The sequence below is a fragment of the Macaca thibetana genome, chromosome 9, assembly GCF_024542745.1.
Source record: "Macaca thibetana thibetana isolate TM-01 chromosome 9, ASM2454274v1, whole genome shotgun sequence".
Classification (NCBI taxonomy): Eukaryota; Metazoa; Chordata; class Mammalia; order Primates; family Cercopithecidae; genus Macaca; species Macaca thibetana.
In genome coordinates, this window is record NC_065586.1 from 58,591,275 (window position 1) to 58,616,995 (window position 25,721).

The window sequence follows — 25,721 nt, forward strand, 5'->3', positions numbered from 1 at the left end:
TGCAGTAAACCACCATGGCACACATTTACCTAGATAGCAAACCTGCACATCCTGCACATGTACCCTTGAACTTGAAAGTTAAGAAAATACTTGTTTTTATTTAACACTCTCCATGTTTTTCCATCTGCATGTATTTACATAAGATTTTCTAATACCAGGTGGCAATTATTTGGCCTTTTTTTTTTTTTTTTGAGACGGAGTTTCACTCTTGTTGCCCAGGCTAGAGTGCAATGGCGTGATCCTGGCTCATCACAACCTCCGCCTCCCGGGTTCAAGTAATTCTCCTGCCTGAGCCTCCTGAGTAACTGAGATTACAGGCATGAGCCACCACGCCCAGCTAATTTTTGTATTTTTAGTAGAGACGGGGTTTCTCCATGTTGCTCGGGCTAGTCTCGAACTCCCGACCTCAGGTGATCCGCCCACCTCTGCCTTCCAAAGTGCTGGGATTACAGCTGTGAGCAACAGCGCCTGGCCCACAATTAATTGGCTTTCTTACACACCTGGAATACGTTAAATCAATCAATACCTGATTTTATTTTAGACTCAAAGACACTGATTAATCATAAGCATCTCTTTTACTCTCCAAACATTTGTGTTGTTTGTTTCATGAGCTCACAAAAGTGTTTCACAGAAGAGAAATAGCTATTAAAATGAGCTCTTTCAGCCAGGCACGGCGGCTTATGCCTGTAATCCCAGCACTTTAGGAGGCCGAAGTGGGCGGATTTGTTTTTTGAGACAGAGTCTTGTTCTATCTCCCAGGCTGGAATGCAGTGACACAATCATGGCTCACTGCAGACTCAACAGACTCAACCTCCCAGGCTCAAGTTATCGATCCTTCTGCCTCAGCCCCCCAAGTTACTGGGACTACAGGGGCAAGTCACCACACCTGTTTAATTTTTGTATTTTTGTAGAGCTGGGGTCTCGCTATGTTTCCCAAGCTAGTCTCAAACTCCTGGACTCAACTGACCCTCCTGCCTCAGCCTCCCAAATTGCTGTGATTATAGGCATGAGCCACCACACCCAGCTAGGTCTCATGTTTGAAATCTCTGTATGTTATCTCAGACACAGGATCAGAAAATATATGCCATGTTTCTCCTGATCACATAGATGCCCTTCAAAAACCTTCTGTCCAACTGTTTCTGACAGATGAGGTAACAGACAAACAGAAGCTTTATTTTAGTTAATAAATAACATAACTACTTGCATCCATACAGCAGAGGTGAGCAAAGAAATAAGGTCCCTGTCTTCACAAAGCTTTTCCATTTAGAGGGGACAACTTAAGTTACAAAATAGCCAGACAAATAAATATATAATTACAGACTATAATAAGGGCTAATAAGAAAAAGCATATGGTCCTTTGTTAGAATTATAAAAGGGACCTCATTGAGATTGGGAAATTCAGAGGTAGGAAAAGTCTTTTTAAAGAACAACATTTAGGCCAGGCGTGGTGGCTCATGCCTGTAATCCCAGCACTTTGGGAAGCGGGGCAGGCGGATCATGAGGTCAGGAGATCAAGATCATCCCGGCTAACAGGTTGAAACCCCATCTCTACTAAAAATACAAAAAAGTAGCTGGGCATGGTGGCGGGCGACTGTAGTCCCAGCTACTCGGGAGGCTGAGGCAGGAGAATGGTGTGAACCCAGGAGGCAGAGATTGCAGTAAGCCGAGATCACGCCACTGCACTCCAGCCTGGGCGACAGAGCAAGACTCCATCTCAAAAACAAAAAAGAACAATATTTAAGGCCGGGAGTGGTAGCTCACACCTGTAATCCCAGCACTTTGGGAGGCCAAGGCGGGCAGATTGCTTGAGGCCAGGAGTTTGAGACCAGCCTGGCCAACATGGTGAAACCCCGTATCTACTAAAACTACAAAAATTAGCCAGGCATGGCCAGTCCCAGCTACTCGAGAGGCTGAGGCAGGAGAATTACTTGAACCCGGAAGGCAGAGGTTGCACTGAGCGGAGATGACACCGGTGCACTCCAGTCTGGGTGGATGACAGAGTGAGACGCTGTCTCAAAAAAAAAAAAAAAAAAAAGAGAGAACATTTAAAAAGAAAATATGTATAAAATAACACTATGTTTAAAAAAAAAAATGCATAGGTGTATATACGCTTCGATTATAGTTGTGTGAAAGGACATGCACATAAACAAATCTGGAAGGAAATAAGCAAAAACCAAACAGTTGTATTAAGGTGGCAAGAGTCTAAACAGTGTTTCACCCTTCAACATTTTTCTTAAATGTTGTTACATTATTTTTACCATTAATAAGACAAGCACAGACATAGAATCTGAAGCCCTAACAGAGAACTTGGGCATTTTCAGTTTAATCTTAAGCTTCATTGTAAAACTATGGTTCAGAACAAGGCTGATTCATTAAAACAGCAGCAGGGCAGAAGGGAGCATGAGCCTGAGAATCTGAAGGCTCTGGACTCCAATATGGTCCAGCCATTAATTATCTGTATGATACCAGACAAGTGAACGGACGTCCCTAGGAGGCTGCTGTATCATCTCTAACATGGAGCTAACAAGACCTGCCTCATAAAGTGGTGGTGAGGACAAAATGGAAGAGCATCTATAAAGGGCGACATCCAGCACAGAATATGTGCTTAATAAATACTGGCAGACATTATGATAGTTACTAGCATATAAATCCAAATGAAACAGTGAGCTCTGAATCGAAAGGCTCTAGGGCCCAACAAGTGACTAAACTGGAGAAATTAAACAGTTCCTTATCAATCACTGTTAAATGATTTCTCTCTGACAATAAGCAAATCAACTAGTGGCTAAAGTCACTTTCTCTGAGGTTACCTATATTGTACCCTCAGTAAAACCAAAAGGATCAGTTCAAGAAAAAAATCTCCAAGAAGAGAAATGAGCCATACAATTTCAGCGATTTACTAAAAACAATTAAGAACCTCTTTATTTAAAATGAAGCCTCCTGAAAGAGTTTCTAGAAACTGAGATGGAAGCTATATTAAAAAAATATGGCAGATTTATTCCAGTTATTTGGGAAGCTGAAGCAGGAGGATCGCTTGAGCTCAGGAGTTCAAGAAAAGCCTAGGCAAGATAGGGACACTGTCTCTTAAAAAATATCAAACAAAAAACTGATTTTAAAACAAATAACCCTACAAACCAAAAGTTATATAGCTAGTATTTGTCGAGATGATGTTATTAAGCATGCATGATAAAAAAAAAAAAAAAGCATGCTTTTCAGTTTCTAGATACTTGTAAAAATAAACTTTAAAAACTCTACCATGTATCTTCAAACATAAGACTGTGCCATAAAATCAGAATGCTTCTGACACCAAATATTATGAAAGTGTATTTTCTTCGACTTAAAGCACTAGGTTAAAAAATTCTCATTTGGCCATTCCATAAACCTTTGCTTCAATCATTTAGTTAATTGAGCAAAACATAAAAATATTTTTGCTCATTCACTTCCATCAGAAAAGAAAACAGTGTCAAAAGGGGAAGAAGGCTTTCAATATTGCTTTGTTGAATACCTGGATTAGACTGACCACCCTTTAAGATAGTCTTTGTGCACTTCAAAACCCAAACCAAGCCACATGGAGCAGCTGCTCACTGACCAACTGGTCTGCAGAATTCAATGAACGACAAAAGGTTACCTTAATTCAATAAGATAATCAGCATACATTCACCCACCACCCAGAGTCTAACCATCTGCAAGGCGGCAGAGCCAAATGCCTCTAAAACAACTGGCAGTGTGCAGACATGTCCTCGTGTCCCTCATGTCAATGAAATTTCTCTCTTAGCAACAGCTAAAAAGAAGCTGAACTTTCAGAAAATCTCAAGATATCATGATCCAACAACTTGTTAGTAAGTTATTTTGAGTGTCACTGAGATTTCCAGGCCAGATGGGTAATATGTTTTATTCAATTGAGTCTTGTACTGGGATAACAAAATGTGAGACAGACACGATCTGGATCCTTTCATTGTTCAAGAGGCAAAATGTCCTAGTGCCTTCCAAATAACAGCAGGAACAATGCAGCAAGAAAAAAGAAGGAAAGAAAAAATATACACAGCAAAAACCCACTACAAGAGCAACTTCAAAGTAAGAAATCAATAATAATTAATTTTTTAAAGACCTCAATTGGTTTTATTGTGCTTCAAGAGTCAGGCAACACTGCATGCCATAAAATAAAATAAGTATTCCCCAATAATAATTTAGACTGCAATATCTGACATCTGCCCTAAGCCAGGACACCACGCAGCTAACCATGCAGCTAGCCATAGTTATCGAGACTACCAAATAATAATGACGACGATGATGATGATAAACCAACATAGAAGGTTTAAAAAAGACATAATGGGCACTATAAACAGTATTTAATATAGAAATTTACTTTCATTCTAACACATTACACTGAAATCACCTGATACAGTATTTCCCCAAGTGTGGGATTCTATCACTAGTGGTAGTCAAGATGCCTTGAGGTGAGACTTGAGATGTTATATGAGGTCAGCTGAATCACACAGAATAAGAAACTTGTTCCCTTTTCAATGTTCTTTCATACCTTCCCATTAAGTCAAGGATAAAGTCTCAGTTTGGTGCTAATATGTGTTTAACACCTCTCTAATGCTTGTTAATCTTCTTTTGAGAGAGCAGGCCTCAGGCTCAGAGCCTTGGCAGACAACAATATCCAGCTACATTTTAATGAAACTTTTTAAATAATATCTTTCACAGTTATCTTCTATTTATGGCAAGGAATGCTTGTTTTCCACTTACAGTAATGATATAGACTCCCTTTTTTAGTAAATCTATTAAGATAAAGAAAATGAGGCAATTTAATTTTAAATAAATATTCTAATTACATTTATTTTTCCAAGTTTACACTTTGAAAAAATTTCAGCCCTACAGAAAAGCTGAAGTAGCATAATGAACACTGGTATGCCCTTCACCTAGATTCAACAATTAGTCCTATCTTTTGCCTCATATCTTTATCTGTATCTATCTATATTCACACATATATTTATACATACATATTTTTAGTATGGTTTTTGCTGAACTATTTGAAAGTAAGCTGCAAACATCAAGACACTTCACCATTAAATACTTCAGAAGTCATCTCCCAAATCACAAAGACATCCTAGATAATCAAAATGCCATTATCATACTGAAGAACAATAACATTAATGCCATTAAGTTCCCTTAATATGTAATCCAAATTCAAATGTATCCAATTATCCCCCAAATAAATAATTTTTTAATATAGTCATCCCTTGGTATACATGAGGGATCAGTTCCAAGACCTCAGACTATAACAAAATCCATACATACTCAAGTCCTGCAGCTGGCCCTGAAGAACCGACCAAGACAAAAAATCAGCCCTCTGTACATGTGCATTTTGCATCCATGAATACTATATTTTCCATTTAGATTTGGTCAAAAAAAATCTGCATATAAGTTGACCAGTGCAGCACAAACCTGTGTTGTTCAAGGGTCAACTGTACCGCTTTCCATGCATGGCATTTGGTTGTTATGCCTTTTTTTTTTTTTTTTTTTAGTGAGGTAATGTGAAAGCAAGTATTAAGAAAATAATATAGGGGCTGAGTGCAGTGGCTCAGGCCTGTAATGCCAGCACTTTGGGAGGCCAAGGCATGAGGATCACTTGAGGTCAGCAGTTCAAGACCAGCCTGGGCAACACAGTGAAACCCCCTCTCTACTAAAAATACAAAAATTAGCCAGGCGTGGTGGTGCAAGCCTGTAATCTCAGCTACTTGGGAGACTGAGACAGGAGAATCGCTTGACCGGGAGGTGGAGATTGCAGTGAGCTGAGATTGTGCCACTGCACTCCAGTCTGGGTGACAGAGTGAGACTCCATCTCAAAAAAATAATAATGATAAAATAATTAATACAGACAGTATATAAAACTGGTAAAAATTGTGATTGAGGCACACTTTGGTTTGAGAAACTCTGAGCTTTTGGCTTGAAGGGTGTAGAGAGGAAGCAATCCAAATAACTAATTCAAAAAAGAAAGAAAAACTCTGCTATTAAACTAAACTTATATTTATAGCATACAAAGCTATGAAGGAAAACATTTAAGACTCTCCTTTTCTTCTGTAGGACCTCGAGAAAGGACTGAGCAAATCAAAAGATCATTGTCAAACTATATAGTAATATGCCAAAATGTTCTTCATTAAAAATTCCAGAGCTGATACATGTTCAAAATAACTAGCACATTTTTGTTACTGAACAGGCTCTGTGTTAGGCCACCTAAATGCACAATTTCATTAAATTCTAATTAACAACCCTATGAGGAATATATAATCATTCCCATTTTAAAGATAAGATAACTGAGACTCAGGGAGTTTGTGTGAGACTTTCTTTCTGCTATTAGAACTTTTTCAAGAAGAAATGTACTCATACATGTCTTATATATCTAAAAAATTTTCAGAAGAAAAAAACACTCAAAGTCTGATCCCAATTTCTGTTAGAAGAAATATATAAACATATGTATAATATTAGCTTACAAGTGCTTTAAAAAGCCCTGTAAGAATACATACAAACCACTAACTATGGCTGCCTTTGGAAAGCTGTTTTCGGAGAAGAACACACAGGGCCAATGAAGTAAAGCTTTTAATCTTTACACACAATTGGACCTCTGTATGTGTGGATTCAACTAACCTCAGATTTAAAACACCTGTGGTAGTCAGGTGAGGGCAGGGGGCACCCATGCCTATAATACCAGCTACTCAGGAGGCTGAGGTGGGAGAATCACTTGAACCCAGGAGGCAGAGGTTGCAGTGAGCTGAAATCGCGTCACTGCACACCAGCCTGGGTGACAGAGCAAGACCCTTGTCTCCAAATAAATAAATAAATAAATAACCTGAGGGGGGTTAAAATGGATGGCTGCGTCTTTACAGAACATATACAGGCTTTTTGGTACAGACATTTATACAGACTTGAGGTCAGGAGTTTGAGACCAGCCTGGCCAACATGGAGAAACTACGTCTCTACTAAAACTAAAAAAATTAGCCAGTGGTGGTGGCAGGTGCCTGCAATCCCAGCTACTCGGGCAGCTGAGGCAGGAGAATCGCTTGAACCTGGGAGGCGGAGGTTGCAGTGAGCCAAGATCAAGCCACTGCATTCCAGCCTGGGTGACAGAGGGAGACTCCATCTCAAAAAGAAAAGAAAAGAAGCCCACTCTCTTTCAACTGTGTCAGATTCAATACAACAAGGATCTCTAACAAATGCACTTTTTGTCATTACAGCCAATATCTAATCAGCTAAAATAAATTCTTTTCTGAATCCTCAGGTTCACAAGATGATCTTAAGGAGATAGTGGAACACAGGCTGACATATAGGCTGTCTGTGACCCTACAGACCACCAGAATTCAAAGGGAAAATGACGTAAGTGATATACATATTCCAGAAAGCCTTGGAAATGGGAATACTGTACAATGGAGGCCACTTGCCTCTGCCTTCTCCCCTACATTCTGAAGCAAAGCTGGATAGCTCCAAAGGTTAAAAGAGGCTAAGTGGTAAAAAAAAAAAAAAAAAAAGTTGAAAATTAGTTAAATTTAAACTGTCAAAGAGGAAAGTGAAGCTGAGTACTAGCAGAGACCTAAATTTCTTTTTTCCTTTCTTTCTTTCTTTTTTTTTTTTTTTTTTTTTAAGACAGGGTATTTCTTGCTCTGTCGCCCAAGCTGGAATGGAATGGATGATCACAGCTCACTGCAGCCTCGACCTCCGGGGCTCAAGCCACCTGCCTCAACCTCCCTCCCGAGTAGCTGGGATTACAGGCACGTGCCACCATGCCCAGGATCATACTTTTTCTTTTCTTCTTCTGCTTCTTCTTCTTTTTTTTTTTTTTTTTTTTTTTGAGACGGAGTCTTGCTCTGTTCCCCAGGCTGAAATGCAGTGGGGCGAACTCGGCTCACTGCAACCTCTGCCTCCCAGGTTCGATCTGTTCTCCTGCCTCAGCCTCCCGAGTAGCTGGGACTACAGTCACATGCTACCACACCTGGCTAATTTTTGTATTTTTAGTAAAGACGGGGTTTCATCATGTTGGCCAGGCTGGTCTCGAACTCCTGACCTCAGGTGATCCACCCGCCTCGGCTTCCCAAAGTGCTGGGGTTATAGTTGTAAGCCACTGCGCCTGGCCACATTTTTACTGTCCTTACTAATTTATAATGCCTTTAAAATAAATCATGTAGTAGCTTTATATCTGTCAGAAATCTAGGTCGGGGCGTGGTGGCTCATGCCTGTAATCTCAACAGTGGGAGGCTGAGGCAGGAGGATCACTTGAGCCCAGGAGTTAAAGATTAGTCTAAACAACATAGGGAGACCCCGTCTCTACAAAAAAACAAAAAATTGTGGCCGAGCATGGTGGCTCACGCTTGTACAAAAATACAAAAATTAGCTGGGTGTGGTGGCATGCGGTTGTAGTCGCAGCTACTCCAGAGGCTGAGGCAGGAGAATCGCCTGAACCTGGGAGGTGGAGGTTGCAGTGAGCCGAGATTGCGCCACTGCACTCCAACCTAGGCGACAGAGTGAGACTCCATCTCAAAAAAATACAAAAATACAAAAATTAGCTGGGTATGGTAGCGCGCACCTGTAGTCCTAGCTACTTTAGAGGTTGAGGCAAGAGAATCGCTTGAACCCAGGAGGTGGAGGTTGCAGTGGGCTGAGATCGGGCCACTGCACTCCAGCCTGGGTGACAGAGAGAGACACTGTCTCAAAAAAAACAACAAAAAAAATTTTTGATGGCTCACGTGTGAATATTTACAAACTCATAAAAATGTAAGCACTGAATACATATACTTACCTATATAAAACTAGTGTATATTGAGATGATAGGGGCAAAGGGAAAGAGAAAAGTGTATGTGTATGAGGGACCTTTATCCTTATCTACACTCGCAAGAAGTCAATAGATAATGTCTAAAATTTAAAAATAAGAAACAACAGCATAAGGATATTACAGACCTCCAACTTCCCTAAGAAGCCAGTCTAAATGTGGTTGAAAGAGTTGAAGATGCTTATGTGCAGAGCATAGGAATAAGGATGGGGAAATAACCACAACACTGTTATTGAGCAATGGCCATTAATCATTTAAAAACGTCCAAGTCATTAGTAATCAAAGAAATGCAAAGTAACTCCTAAGGATCCATTCTTCCCTCTACTACATTAACAAGACAAAAGGTAAGCATTAGTAATCAATTAGATGCCCACACTCCCTTACACTCTGCCCACAAGTATAAATTGGTACTACCTTTTTGGAACAGTTTTTGATAATATGCTTCAAAAGCTTTAGAAAAAGAATTCATAGTCATGCCTCATAATTACCTCCTGTAATAACCTATTCTGTGGGAAATAATTATCCACGCATGCACAAATTTTTAGTAGCGGTATTATTTGTAATAGCAAAAGATTTAGGAACACCTTAAATTTTGAAGGATAAAGACATAAATACTATGCGGCTATTTAGCTTCAAAGAATAATCAAAAATATGGGACAAGGCTCACAACAGATTTTAAATTTAGGAAGGAAGATACAGAATTATATAGCTCACGCAGTCTCCTTTTTATTTAAATACAGCATACATATTTACATGTAGGAAAAAAGACTGGAAGAAAATACACACTTTCAACAGTAGTTATCTTTACAGTCAAATTTGCAGTGATAATGTATCATCTCCAAATCTTTCTGTTTTCAAAGTCTGTACAAGGAGCATGTGTTACTCTGAAAATAATAGACGCCTTTTCTAATTACTTAAATAACATGAGGTGGGGTGGAAGGAGCCACAAAGAGAAACGGACTCTAGCCATTCTTGGCCTATGTGACCAGAGCAAGAGGACAGGAGGTCTTCATTAGAAGGTAATGAGGACATCGGTTTACAGCTTTTCCTTCCCAAACAGGACAGCAGAATGGAGTGCTGGGGGCTGCCGTCCCTCCACCGCCTTGGGTTCTGTTCAGCCGACCTTTCTGTAGAGGCTGAGGACAAGCTCACCACCTCTGTAGCTCAGAAAGCGACTATCCCAGTGTGGTCAGTGCTATTATCATCCCTATTAGTCAGCTGAGGAAAACTTGGGATTTGAACCTAAGCATTCTGGTTCCAGAGCCACTTCCCCACAAGACTCCTTCAGAATGATCTCTAAAATCTCTTTTAGCAGGAAGCAGAGCCCTGACCAATTAACATCTCTAGATTGCTTCCTCAGCCGCATAAGTAGATCCTACTTGCTCATCTAGTAAAGAAGAAAGCCTGTGATGCATGCTGGCATCACAGGGAAACTTCAAAAAGTTCTAATGCCTGACTCCCACTCCAACGTTTTTATTTAAGCAGCATGGAGGTGTGATCTGGGCATCTAACTTTTAAAAGCTTCTCCAGTAATTCTAATGTGCAGCAAAGTCTGGGAAACACTGGCCTAGGTCGGATGACCTGCTGAAGGAGAGGAGGGGCAAGAAGCTCCAGAAAAATACTCTTTTTGCATATAATTTCAGAGGTCTACAAACCCCAGAAAAAAGGGCTCCTTGAACCTTAGCTTTAAAACCCTGGACTTGGTGATCTCAAAGATCTCCTGCAACTCTAAAGTTTTATACTACATTTAAAGAATCACACAAACAGTACTAAATCAATACATAATAGAGATAAGGGGTGAATTTGATGATTTTTGGTTTTCTATTCTGAAGCACAAACTCCAACTTTAATTAATCAATGGTTTCCCTTGGGATGTGTATTTAGAAGAAATGAGGAAAGGAATTCGCACTATAACCTTATATCAGCACTATCCAAACTGCTTAACCAAATGCAAAGATTTCTAGACAACTGAATGGCTGCTATGAAGAGAAAGAGAGAGGAGAGAGGCCCATCGTCGAATCATCTTGGGTTAGGCAAGGTAAATTTTAGAACTACTCAGGCACTTTAAATCTCAGACTATTATTAGCATCATTAATTTCTTGCAGAGTACTTCCTTCTTCCTCAGAACATCATTTGGGAAAAGCTACTTTAACGATATCCTCCTATAAATTTTAACAATCTTCTCAGTGACGCCTATTATAAACACTAAAAAGGCACTTAAAGGCTCATGTTTATAAGAACCTAATATGAAACTATTTTCAATATCTCCTCATTAAAAGAAGTTTTCTTCATCAGGAAAATGAAGGGCAATGTAGTATAATGGTTACATGTACAGATCAAGGAGCTTGGATGCCTGGGTCTGAATCCTGGCTCTAGCTCTACCACATTAATAGCTAGGTAACCTTGGGCAAGTCCTTTCACCTCACATGCCTCAGCTTCTTCCTTTGTAAACGAAGAATGAATAGTCCTACCTTACAGACAGGTTACACACAAAGCACTTGAAGTACTGCCTGCCTCATAGTAAAGCATTTTATAAATGTTGGTTGTTATTATTCATTCTTGAAAGAAAATTTCAATTGCTCTAAAAGTGAAGATCACCCCACTGGTCATTTGAAAAGGAAGAACAGCTGTATGTATCAGCATGTTTCAATGGATCTTTTTTTTTTTTTTTTTTTTTTACCTTTGAGACAGAGTCTCGATCTGTCGCCCAGGCTGGAGTGCAGTGGTGCGATCTCTGCTCACTGCACCTTCAGCATCCGGGGTTCAAGTGATTCTCCTGCCTCAGCCTCCTGAGTAGTTGGGATTACAGGTGTGCGTCGCCACACCCGGCTTATTTATGTATTTATTTATTTATTTATTGAGACGGAGTTTCGCTCTTATTGCTCAGGCTGGAGTGCAACGGTGTGATCTCAGCTCACCGCAACCTCCGCCTCCCAGGTTCAAGTGATTCTCCCGCCTCAGCCTCCAAGTAGCTGGGATTACAGGCATGTGCCACCACGTCCAGCTAATTTTGCATATTTAGTAGAGACGGGGTTTCTCCATGTTGGTCAGTCTGGTCTCGAACTCCTGACCTCAGGTGATCCGCTCGCCTCAGCCTCCCAAAGTGATTACAGGTGTGAGCCATCATGCCCAGCCCAGCTAAGTTTTGTATTTTTAGTACAGATGGGGTTTTGTCATGTTGCCCAGGCTGGTCTCAAACTACTGGCCTCAAGTGATTCTCCTGCCTCAGCCTCCCAAAGTAGTGGGATTACAGGCGTGAGACGCCGTGCCTAGCCTCAACTGATCACTTTTATTACCATTTAAATATGTGGTAACTTCCATATTATATAGCTAATACAGTGTTTTATATATTACAAGAATTCGCTAGGTATGTGTTGATTTCGCCTGAAGAAATGAGAGGCAGAAGGTCATAAAGTGACTACACTACACTCTGCCTGTGCACCAGGATTGAAACACCAGCTCCAACACTTCCTGTGTACTCTTGGGCAAGTCACCTTATTTGGCCTGTTTCTTCATCTGTAAAATTCAATTTAAAACAGTACTTATCTCTCAGAGTTCATACAAAATTATATTGTATATATTAAATGCTTAGAACATTACTTGGCATACAATAAGCACTAAGTGTTTAATATTAATACCTTCTTGCGTGTTTTCTGTACAGCCTTCAAATCTAGTATTAACTACTTATAATGCACACTGTATAAGGCACAAATACATGCTTATGCTGTGTGTCACATACTAAATGGGGAAACTAAATGGTCAGAGACACAAATCATGGATTTCAGGAGAGAGAAGGCACTCTCCACAAGATACACGTCAAAATAAAAAACAACCTACAAACCAACATAGCACATGTATGCATATGTAACAAATCTGCACACTGTGCACATGTACCCTAGAACTTAAAGTATAATAAAAATAAATAAAAATAAAAAATAAAAAACAACCGAAAAAGTGGTATTCTCAATGCTAGCTCTTTATTTCATTCTGCTATAAAATTTTTAGAAGCGAGAAAAATATATACAATTTACACCTGATCAATGTTCTCCAAACTGCCTGCAGGCTTGTGTTCATACACTAGCAAGATTTACTGCTAACCAACATGCCATGCCAAATTGAAATCAAGATATTACACAATTTTCCAACAAAGGGTGGTTTTATAAGCTGGTATACATGCTCCACGAGGATGTAATTGTTGGCATCTTGTTATATTTCTGTAGCTGGTGGAAAATGAAATAAGTTAGAAGGTTTATAGAGGGTCAGAGCTCATCAGATGAAAAAATCATCTTTTTTATCAGCTCTAGGAAACATATTTATTAAGCTAGCGAGTTATTCTTCAACAATTGGAATACTCAGAATTTCCAAAACCTTCCAACTAACTGTAGCTACTGCAGAAGACTCTACTGAAACACTGTGAAATGAAATAAAATGAAGAATTCTAGAGGCTCATTACCTTAAGTTCTTATTTATTTTTCTGAATTTTTACTAAAAACTAAAAGAATATACATCCATCTGCATGTCATTTTTGTTTTTTAAATAAACGAGTTTCTTTTTCAGCCTATTTAGACTTCTCTAATTGACGGTTCTAATTTAAATTATAGATATAGGCCAGGCACAGTGGCTGGCGCCTGTAATCCCAGCACTTTGGGAGGCCGAGGTGGGTGGATCTCTTGAGGCCAGGAGTTCAAAACCAACCTCATCAACACAGTGAAACCCCATCTCTACTAAAAAAAAATTAGCTGGGCATGGTAGCAGGCATCTGTAATTCCAGCTACTCAGGAGGCTGAGGCATGAGAATTGCTTGAACCTGAGAGGTGGTGGCTGTAGTGAGCCAAGATTGTGCCACTGCACTCCAGCCTGGGCAACAAAGCAAGACTTTGTCTAAATAAATAAATGAATAAATAAATAAATAAATAAAAGACATAAAATTCTTCAGCTGTTACTTAGTCTTTAAAATATCAAAGAGGCAGGGCACAGTGGCTCACGCCTATAATCCCAGCACTTTGGGAGGCCAATGTGGGTGGATCACTTGAGGTCAGGAGCTCCTGAAATGGAGTCTTGCTCGTACAGTGGCACAATATTGGCTCACCGCAATCTCCACCTCAAGGGTTCAAGAGATTCTCTGGCCTCAGCCTCCCCAGTAGCTGGGACTCTAGGCGCGAGCCACCACACTACTAACTTTTACATTTTTAGTAGAGATGGGGTTTCACCATGTTGCCCAGGCTGGTCTCGGACTCCAGACCTCAAGAGATCCACCCGCCTCGGCCTTCCAAAATGCTGGGAATACAGGCATGAGCCAAAGAGCCCATCTTGATAAAGCACCTTGTATTTTTCATGCACCCTGTGGGCATTTAAATGAAAGACCTTTCTCTACAACTTTAAATGTACTTCTCAAAAATCATTTTGGGCAAGGCATAGCGGCTCTCACTTGTAATCCCAAAACTTTGGGAGGCCAAGGTGGGTGGATTGCTTGAGCCAAGGAGTTCGAGACCAGCCTGGGCAACATGGCAAAACCCATGCCTACCAAATATACAAAAATTAGCTGGGCATGGTGGCACACACCCCTGTAATTTCCAGGAGCCTGAGGTGGGAGGAGTGCTTGAGCCTGGGAGGTCAAGGCTGCAGTGAGCCATGACTGCACCACTGCATTCCAGCCTGGCCAACAGAGCGAGATCCTGTCTCAAAAAAAAAAAAAAAAAAATTGCACATCCAAACTTCTATTGTTAAAAACTCTGAAGCTATTAGTGTCAAATCCATTCTTCAGTTCTTCAACTAGTGAGTAAAGGGACATGAAGTGGAGGCAAGAGGCAGCCCCCATTCCTGCCCTCCTGGAAATGACTCAGGATGTACCATGAGACTCAAAACTCAGGCCTCTTGACTCCCAGTCTTCAGCTAGCATTACTCCCATAAACTGTGATTAATTCCTTTCTGGTTATTTTTTCCTTTTTTTTTTTTCTTTAAATTAAGAAATAGAGTCCTACTCAGTCGCCCAGGCTGGAGTGCAGCGGCACGATCATAGCTCACTGCAGCCTCAAACTCCTGGACTCAGGCAATCCTCCCACCTCAGCTTCCCAAAGAGTTAGGACTACAGTTCTGTGCCACCACACTTGGATAATTTTTTAAAATTTTTTCTAGAGATGGGATCTCACTATGTTGTCCAGGCTGATCTCAAACTCCTGGCCTCAAGTGATCCACCCGCCTTGGCCTCCCAAAGCACTGGGATTATAGATGTGAGCCACCCGCACCTGGCCCTCATTCCTTTCTAAGCAGACTTGATCATGGTCCACCATAGCCCAAAACCTTCAATGATTTGCAACCCCCAATGCAAAATTTGATTTAGGTGACAATACTAAACCCTGTGTGGCAGGCAAAATAATGGGCCCCCCCAAAATGTCTACTTCCTAATGCCTAGAACCTTACATGGCAAAATAACCTTGCAGATATGATAAAGTTAAGGACTGTGAGATAAGGGCATTATCTGGATTATCCAAATGGGCTCAATCTAATAATATGCATCCTTTAAAAGCCAAGAAGCTGTCCAGGATGTGGTAAGAGGGAGATGTGACTATGGAAGAATAGTCAGAGAGATGCAACACTGATGGCTTTGAAGATGGAGGAAGGGACCATGAGTCAAGGAATATGGGCAGCCTCTAAAGCTCAAAAAAGCAAGGGAAAAGATCCTCTCCTAGAGCCTCCACAAAAGAACATTACTTTGCCCTCACCTTGATTTTAACCTAAGAAACACATGTTGGACTTCTGACCTACTGAACTGTAAGACAATACATTTGTGTTGTGTTAAGCCACTAAGTTGCTGTAATTTGTTACAGCAGCAATAGAAAACTAATACACACTGGGTGAAAGGTTACTCACCTGCTTTCAAAGTATCGTTGCACAGACTGCTTGTTAATTACAAAAGGGAAAAGGTGCCTTTATAAACAAAGATCTAGTAGATGCCACCTTAACCAACTGATAAAATAAGCACCACCAGTAATGAGACAACCTGAAATTATTTATCTCCTGGTATATCATAAGAAGAAATACACAACATCTCCCATACAGTATTTTTTCTTTTCTTTTTTCTTTTTGAGACAGAGTCGCACTCTGTTGCTCAGGCTGGAGCACAGTGGTGCGACCTTGGCTCACGGCAACCTAAGTCTCCCAGATTCAAGCATTCTTTCCATCTCAGCCTCCCAAGTAGCTGGGACTACAGGCACGTGCCACCACACCCGGATGATTTTTTTGTATTTTTTGTAGAAACGGGGTTTCGCCATGTTTCCCAGGCTGGTCTCAAACTTCTGAGCTCAAGCAATCCATCCATCTTAGCCTCCCGAACTACTGGGATTACAGTACTCCCAGACCCCGCTATTCTTGTCAAAAACGTTTACTCTGAATCTAATCATGAGGACACAGTCAGACAAATACTAATTATGGGACATCCTACAAGACAACTACCCTAGACTTCAAAAATGTCAATGTCTTCAGAAGCAAAAAGGAGGGAAAACTGTTCTCTATTAAAGGTGACATGACAGCCAAATGCAATATATGATCTTTGGTTGGATCCTGGATGAAAAGTCAAAAGTTGGCCAGGCGCGGTGGCTCATGCCTTTAATCCCAGCACTTCGGGAGGCCTAGGTGGGTGGATCACCTGAGGTCAGGAGTTCAAGACCAGCCTGGCCAACCTGGCGAAACCCCATCTCCACTAAAACTACAAAAAAGTTAGCCGGGCATGGTGGCACACACCTGTAGTCCCAGCTGCTCAGGAGGCTGAGGCAAGAGAATTGCTTGAACCTGGGGATATGGAGGTTGCAGTGAGCTGAGATCATATCACTGCACTCCAGCCTGGGCAACCGAGCGAGACTCCATCTCAAAAAAAGTCAAAAGTTATAAATGAGATTTTTGGGTCCATCTGGGGAAATACGGACTGTCAGTTAACACTCATTCCACTGCCAAATTTTTTGCATAATAGTATAGTATATAAGGGAATGTTTTTGATATATTATTAAGTATTTAGGGGTGAAATATAATATTGACCATTTAGTTTCCAACAGTTCAGCCGAAATTGTGAATATATAAATGTGCTGTATATATACACACACACCCATGTATAAAAACATATACATATACACACATACAAGAAGAGAAAGAATGTGGCAAAATGTTAAAATTGGTGAATCTATGTGAAAGAAATAGAGTGTTTACCAGACTACTCTTTCAATATTTCTGAAATACTCTGATTTTATAAATTATAAAGGTTAGGAGAGAAGTATCTTCCTAGCTCCCTCCATGCCTACCTTTCCCAGGTCTGCACGCACATTGCCAGGAGTCTACCTGGAACAGCCGGTGTTCTTCAAACAGCCAATACTCTTCCACCAGCAGATCCTGTTTTCTGCTGCTTTACTCACAACTCAAAGCTCAATAGCTAAAGCTGGGTTTTGTTATAAGATAGAAGTGTCTACAATACTAATTTTGAAAACAAGTTGGTCAAATATCAAATGGGAGTCATCTTTTAATGGCCTTATTACTAGATTTTAATACGTTCTTTTCTCTTCTTACTATTGTTTCTCTTTCCCAATATAATGTTTATGATCTGTTTCTTAAACTTCATCATACCCATAGGTTGCAAGCATGACAGGGAAACCTCGGACAAAAAGCAGGGCTGGTCACATCAGAAACTACTACAGAAACAGTCAAGCTCTGCCTCTGGCTCTCAGCCCATATCACTCTGAACACCCCAGGCAGCCCAGACCAAGGCTCACCTCCTTCCTGCAGGCCTCACTGCTCTCCATATGGCAGCTCACTGACATCAAAGAAGACGGAAGAAATTATCTAAATTCACCAGGCTAGTCCCACTCCTTCCCTTGAACTGTGGAAGAGTCGCTGATATCTCAATTACCTCTCCGGCAATAGTACCTATTTCCCTGCATGCTAAGATTTTGCAATGCTAAAAAGGGGGGTGAGGAGTATATACTGGAATAACAGATGGAAGACTATTAACAACAAAAGACCTCCTTGATGGGGGAAACAAAACTAAAATGTTTGTATACCTATAATAATAATACTGAGGAAGAAAAATTGAACTTGTAAGTAAAATTAGGTTGCTCTTCTGTAACGCCTGTCTAGCTACAGACAGGAAAAGGCCCAGCATGGTTTCTACGTACGCCTATGCTGTTTCTAATAGAAAGGACAAAATAGAGCCAAAACATCTGTTAACCAGTTAAGTTTGTTAATGAAACCAAATTGCATCTGGTTTGTCAAAGATCAAAAGTGAGGCAAATTAGAGAAAGGATGTATGAACAAAGCTGGTTTCTAAAAAATAGTGGCTAAAGAATTCTAAACTCACTTGTCAAATTAACACAAATCCTTCCTGGATTTTGCTTAGACCACTGATTAGTATTTATTTTGTATTTTTGCAGAGACCAGCCTCATAGTTTAAATCTAGTAACATTTGTTCTAAAACTTTGTCTAGATTGCTCATTTTGCAGAGTTCTCAAAATATCACCTGTCAAAAAACAAAATAAAAAAAAAAAAATACACTCTACATAATAATACACTAATTAAAAGATTCACTTATATAAGGAAAAAGAATATGTAGTTTGCAACTCTTGGAGACTTCTCTGGTAAAGTGGTTCTGCCCCAAGCAGAGGCACATATACATTTAGCATTTCACATATCCACTGCCACAACTCCTTCTCTTACATGTACAACTTTCCATCACCACCTGAAGACAGAGAGATAAGCACACCCACTCACAAAAACATACTTCCCTCATGGCCCTGCTAACTCAAAATGTCACAAGCAAATTACATGACTGACGCATTTGCTAACTTTAATTTGGTGAGCTAATTGATGTTTATGTACTCAGAAACATTAATAGATTGGAGAGATGAAAGTACCTGAGAAGATTCAGGTTCATATTTTAAATGCTAGTGTGATCAGAGAACAGTTTCACCTAATCTACTGTAGTTTAATGCACAGGGCCAAGAAAAGGAAGTTTATAAACAAAACAAAAAGTCAAGAATTTTACAATTAAAACACATTGCTACTGTCATGATAAAACAAACAATGAGTCGGGCGTGGGGGGGGGGGACACGCCTCTAATCCCAGCACTTTGGGAGGCTGAGGCGGGTGGATCACAAGGTCAGGAGTTCGAGACCAGCCTGGCCAATATGGTGAAACCCCATCTCTACTAAATATATAAAAAAAATGAGCCAGGCGTGGTGGCGCATGCTTGTAATCCCAGCTACTTGGGAGGCCGAGGCAGGATAATTGCTTTAACCTGGGAGGCGGAGGTTGCAGTGAGCTGAGACCACGCCACTACACTCCAGCCTAGGCAAGAGAACGAGACTCCATCTCAAATTAAAAAAAAAAAAAAAAAAAAAAAAAAAAAGGTATTTCTTATATATTAAAAATAAAAGGCTGAGCATGGTGGCTCACACCTGTAACCCCAGTACTCTGGGAGGCCGAGGTGTGTGAACTGCTTAAGCTCAGGAGTTCGAGACCAGCCTGGGCAACAAGGCGAAACCCTATCTTTACAAAAAATATAAAAATTAGCTGGGTGTAGTGGTGTGTGCCTGTAGTCCTAGCTACTTGGGGGGCTGAAGTGGGAGGATTGATCATTTGAGCCCAGGGAGGTCAAGGCTGCAGTAAACCATGATTACACAGCTGCACTCTAGCTTGGGCAACAGAATAAGACTGTCTCAAAAAAAAAAAAAAAAATTAGCCAGACAAGGTGGTGCACACCTGTAGTCCCAGTCACTCAGGAGGCTGAGGTGGGAGGATCAAGGATCACTTGAGCCGGGGAGGTCGAGGCTGCAGTGAGCCATGATCAAACCACTGCACTGCAGCCTGGGTAACAGAGTGAGACCCTGTCTCAGAAAAAAAAAAAAGATGAAAGAAATAACACACAAAGATAAAACATATAAAAAGAATATAGGCCTTCATTTTTGAGAAACATTAAAATGTACCATTTGTCAAATAAAGTTTGAAGAGAAAGGATGAATAAAATCTTTGTCATTTAAGACAAAATCAGAATAAATCAGCAAATAGTACTTAACTGTTAAATAACTTCAAAGTTACAGAATATAGATTTTCTTAGCACTGAAAGTATCACAAGTGTATCTGGGAATACAAGAGTAACTCCTGAAAGCTGCTGATCATTCAGGACAGCATCATGTGTGACTGTAAAGGTATCCCAAGTATCAAATCTATCCAAGATCCAAAGAGTTAAAAGAATGTTTAACATTTATTTGAACAATCAAAAATCCTCTTGACATAATGTTTCTACTTTACCTGAAGCCTATTTCATTAGAAGTCTAGACAAGTCCCATCTTGATAAAAGCTCAAAAGTGGAACACGCTGTCATGCCTCAGAGTACAATAGAAAGACTCATTCACTCTTCATTTTATCTTTCCCTTGACCCAACTAACTAGTTTGAGACAATTCATGTGCTCTCTCAACAATGTCTCAACAACTGGTACTACCAGCTCACAAAAGCAGTCCTCAGACACTGCTATTCTGAAGAACTTCTGAAGCTTAATTATAAGAAGAAGATGAACTGCAATTTTTTTCCTTCCATGACCCTGGAACAGCGAGTATTTGATCCACCTCGTCTTTCACATTACAATAGGTTTCTGTCTGACTTTAGTGATTCTAAAACTGACTTTACCCACACCAATTCCAAAATGCAGGTTATTTTGAAGAGCACATTTTACAATATTTAGGGATTTATTCGATTTTCAGTTAAATACACATAATCAAGCACTCTTCAAGAAAGATGACATCTGCAACACAAAGGATACCAATTCAAAGGAAAACTAAGAAGGTCAACAGACAGGAGGACATTCAGGCTCTATAATTAGCAGATAAAAAATATACACATTTCTGCCAAAAAAGATCCAGAGTTGCCTGAGACTATGAACAATTCTCCTAGGGCTGAAAGACTTCTGGAAGCCTGCCACATCAAAGAACAATATGGACTAATGAATGGTCCTTCATAAAGTACAGGCTATTGGAAAAGTCCCAGAACAGATGAGGAGGGTCTGCTTTAGGGCAGGGTTAAGGGGACTGGAGAGGAGAAAACAGAATGGAGAAAACAGAAGAAAGGAAAATCTAAAAATAAACTTATCTAATTCATGGCATCTCTACAAAACAAGCAACTGCTCTAGGATATACATTTATCTTCTATTTATAGAAATATGTCATATGAATAACATTGCCAAAAACCCTAACAAAGTATCTCCCTAAAAGGCGCAGGAGAAATAGAATAAACAACTGAACAAGCCAAGATCACACATGACAAGAGTCCTACGTTTGTCTTTCAACCCCATTTCTGATCATCTGAACTCCTTTTAAAAATCATTTTTGCCAGGCGTGGTGGCTCAAGCCTGTAATCTCAGCACTTCGGGAGGCCGAAACGGGCGAATCATGAGGTCAGGAGATCGAGACCATCCTGGCTAACACGGTAAAACACCGTGTTTACTAAAAAAATACAAAAAACTAGCTGGGCGTAGGTGGCGGGCGCCTGCCGTCCCAGCTACTCGGGAGGCTGAGGCAGGAGAATGGCGTGAACCCGGGAGGCGGAGCTTGCAGTGAGCCGAGATCCTGCCACCGCACTCCAGCCTGGGCGACAGAGCGAGACTCCGTCTCAAAAAAAAAAATCATTTTTGTGGCCGGGTACGGTGGCTCACGCCTGTAATCCCAGCACTTTGGGAGTCCAAGGCAGGTGGATCACTAGGTCAAGAAATCGAGACCACCCTGGCCAACATGGTGAAACCCCGTCCCTGCTAAAAATACAAAAATTAGCTGGGCATGGTGGTGCGCACCTGTAGTCCCAGCTACTCCAGAGGCTGAGGCAGGAGAATTGCTTGAACCAGGGAGGTGGAGGTTGTAGTGAGCCGAGATCGAGCCACTGCACTCCAGCCTGGCAACAGAGCGAGACTCTATCTCAAAAAGCAAAAAAAAAAAAATCATTTTTATCAGCCTGACCTACCTAGTGAAACCCTGTCTCTAACCTGGTGAAACCCTGTCTCTACTAAAAATACAAAAATTAGCCAGGCGTAGTGATGCACGCCTGTAATTCCCAGCTACTCAGGAGGCCGAGGCAGGAGAATCGCTTGAACCCAGGAGGCAGAGGTTGCAGTGAGCCGAGATCGCGCCACTGCACTCCAGCCTGGGCGACAGAGCGAGACTCCGTATCAAAAAAAAAAAATCATTTTTTTTCTTATTGACGGTAATGATATTGACAGTATCACTTTTTTGTGATTATGTTTATGTTTGAAGGTTTTTTGTAAGATTCTAATACAATTATTTCTTCAAGAGAAAAAACACCAAAAGCCCTACTTGATACTGAAAGTGTCCCACCTTCCAATTACGATGCCAACCTGGAATGAGAATTCCCACATTATGTACTACACTGGAAACAGACCAAGATTTGACGCTTAATAAATTTTATGAAGACATTTTCACTAAAGTGAAATACTAAGGAATTTATTTAAAATGGAACTAAACTGATTTTATAAAAATGCTAAAGCTCAAACGTTCAAATGGAATCTTTGTGCTACAAAGTGTGCAGTGATAACGGAAGTCTCTCTTAGAATATTTGACTTTCCAAAGTCCTTATAATCTGACCTAATTGAGCTTTACTACTTTTAATGAGAAACACTAATACTATCCTTTAGGAGTTCCCTCACCAAGTCAAAGATAAAGTTTTATCTTCGGTGGTTTAATTCATTTCCATATCACCTCACCGAAGAGAGCTTTCTTAAATAAATACAAAGAATTTATGCTAAGGAGCCAGTGTGGTAATACCCAATTTGAATTCTAGACTATCAGAAGATGTGCAATTACATTTCAGAAAGGAAGGAGCCCTTCTATTTTAACTTGCATTGTATTCCTCCTAGCAGTCATGCATCGGAATGATGATGATGTTAAATCTAATTAGACAGAGACTTACTACTTTCTCTACTGCCTTTCCATATTGCTAATATTATAAATAGTATCTACTTTAAAAACCATAATAAGCTCATGGCATCTACCAAATTTAAAATGCTGGAAATCTATTTGTTGGGGCAAAACTGCTTCTAATCATTTGAAGAACTGGAAGAGATACTTTTACTGTTAATAAAAAGCCACCACAGGCGGAGACGGGGAGATTACGAGGTCAGGAGATCGAGACCGTCCTGGCTAACATGGTGAAACCCCTTCTCTACTAAAAATACAAAAAAATTAGCCAGGCATGGTGGCCTGTGCCTGTAGTCCCAGCTATAGTCCCAGCTACTCGGGAGGCTGAGGCAAGAGAATGGCTTGAAGCCGGGAGGCGGAGCTTGCAGTGAGCCAAGATCGTGCCACTGCACTCTAGCCTGGGCGACAGAGCGAGACTCGGTCTCAAAAAAAGAAAAAAAAAAGCCACCACTGTTGACCAGTGTACTGCCCAGTGGTAAAGAGCTCTGAAGTCAGACTGTCTCGTCAGAATCTTGGCTTCACCACTCACTAGCTCTGTCAGTGACCTTGGGCAAATCACTTAAGCTTTCAGCCTCATTTTTTCATCTGTAAAATAAGGGTAATAATCTACCTCCCTTGCAGTTATTGTGACGAGTCAAGGAGATAATAAATGTAAAGCACTTGGAATCGTGCCAGCATTTAACACTTACAAAATGTTAGCTATTATTCTTACTATTTTTATTTTGTTTTGCATTTAACATAACTGCTCAAAAAAATAACCCGAATAACAGCTTCTTTGAAAGTCATGGCCAGGCATGGTGGCTCACGCCTGTAATCCCAGCACCCTGGGATGCCAAAGCGGGTGAATCACTTGAGATCACGAGTTCGAGACCAGCCTGGCCAACATGGAGAAACCCCGTCTCTACTAAAAATACTAAAATTAGCTGGTCGTGGTGGTGCGTGCCTGTAGTCCCAGCTACTTGGGAGGCTGAGGCAGGAGAATCACTTGAACCAGGAGGCAGAGGTTGCAATGAGCCGAGATGGCACCACTGCACTCCAGCCTGGATGACAGAGCGAGATTCCATCTCAATAAAAAAAAAAGTCATTAGTTAGGGCAGGCATGGGGGCATGGTAGCTCACGTCTATAATCCCAGCATTTTGGGAGCTAAGGTGGATGGATCACTTGAGGCCCTTGAGGCCAGGAGTTCGAGGCCAGCCTGGCCAACATTAATGAAACGCCATCTCTACTAAAAATAAAAAAATTAGCCTGGTGTAGTGACACACACCTGTAATCCCAGCTCCTCAGGAGGTTGAGGCAGAAGAGTCACTTGAACCTGGGAGGCAGAGGTTGCAGTGAGCCATGATTGTGCCATTGCACTCCAGCCTGGGTGACAAGAGCGAAACTATGTCTCAAAAAAAAAAAAAAAAAAAAAAAAGGAAAAGAAAAGAAAAGAAAAAAAAAAAGAAAAACATGTGGATACACACATGGCTTTACATTCTATTTCAGAGGACTTGTGGGATACCCACCTAAGCTCATTTGTGGATCCCGGGTTAAGAATTTCTATTAAATTTACTTAGTGAGTTTACATGATTTTAAACTATTAAACCACTTTTAATTTCAAAGGGTAATACATTAGGTTGTAATTTTCTCACATTTTTTATTTATTTATTTATTTTTTTTGAGATGGAGTTTCACTCTTATTGCCCAAGCTGGAGTGGAATGGCGCAACCTCGGCTCACTGTAAGCTCCACCTCCCGGGTTCAAGCAATTCTCCTGCCTCAGCCTCCCCAGCAGCTGGGATTACAGGCATGCAGCACCACGCCTAGCTAATTTTGTATTTTTTAAGAGACAAAATTCCTCCATGTTGGTCAGGCTGGTCTCGAACTGCCAACCTCAGGTGATCTGCCCACCTCAGCCTCCCAAAGTGCTGGGATTACAGGCACGAGCCACTGTGTCCGGCTGGAAAAAATGCTATATTATTAAAGAATACAAACATGTTGCCAAATTTGTTTAAACTGATTTTTATTTATGTTTTTTAAGAATCAAATGATTACTTAATAGAATTAGTCTCCAAATTTCATCAAGTAAAAATTCTAGAAAACATTTCTCAGCTTTCTTCATTATAGCATGATGCTAACTAAACAATTTAAAGATCAGCATCATAAAAAGAGCACTAACAATTGCCTGCTAAGCAATAAATTACTCTGCTCTCAATCCTAGATACTTTCAGACATGAATTTTCCTTTAGATTAAAAATACTTGTGTACAGATGCTGCCTGAAAAAAATATGATAAGGTTAGCAAGAAATGATGGGCAGGGTTAAAGTGAAGGATCAGAAGAGACTATGGAAAATTTGTACTGACTCATCCATCACAAGTAAAAATAACCCCTGGATCACAAAATTATTGAAACATACTGCTAAATTGCCTAAAGCTGCCTGAATTAGTCCATGTACCTGTTCATTATAAAACCTTAACATACCTTAGGGAAGTGTATATATTTTAAAAAACAAAGATATCCAAATCCATCAAGAAATGGCTCTATAGTCCCTTAATGAATTTCTTCATAGTATAAGCTTTTATTAAAAAGCTTTTATTAAAAAGCTTATACTAAAAATAAAATATTTTTTATTAAAAAATATTTAATTAAGCCTGGGCACGGTGGCTCACACCTATAATCCCAGCATTTTGGGAGGCTAAGGCAGGTAGATCATGAGGTCAGGAGACTGAGGCCATCCTGGCCAACATGGTGAAACCCCATTTCTACAAAAATACAAAAAATTGGCCAGGCATGGTGGCACGTGCCTGTAGTGTCGGCTACTCTGGAAGCTAGGGTAGGGGAACCACTTGAACCCGGGAGGCAGAGGTTGCAGTGAACCGAGATCGTGCCACTGCACTCCAGCCTGGCGACAGAGCAAGACTCCATCTCAAATATATATATATATATAAATATATATATATATAA

The 25,721-nt window shown here is 40.5% G+C and overlaps 2 protein-coding genes and 1 long non-coding RNA gene across 10 annotated transcripts in view; 1 reads left to right on the forward strand and 2 right to left on the reverse strand.

Moving 5' to 3' along the window:
* LOC126962493 (uncharacterized) overlaps positions 1-25,700 on the reverse strand; it is a 30,435-nt gene extending 4,735 nt beyond the window's left edge. Inside the window, exon 1 of the long non-coding RNA XR_007728704.1 lies at positions 406-25,700. This is a non-coding gene — a long non-coding RNA (uncharacterized LOC126962493). The remainder of the gene's footprint in view (positions 1-405) is intronic.
* KAT6B (lysine acetyltransferase 6B) overlaps positions 1-25,721 on the reverse strand; it is a 205,080-nt gene that overhangs the window by 158,439 nt on the left and 20,920 nt on the right. The gene's annotated exons all lie outside the window — the stretch shown is intronic.
* Positions 1-25,721, forward strand: part of CAMK2G (calcium/calmodulin dependent protein kinase II gamma) — a 1,229,125-nt gene that overhangs the window by 156,968 nt on the left and 1,046,436 nt on the right. The window lies entirely within an intron of this gene.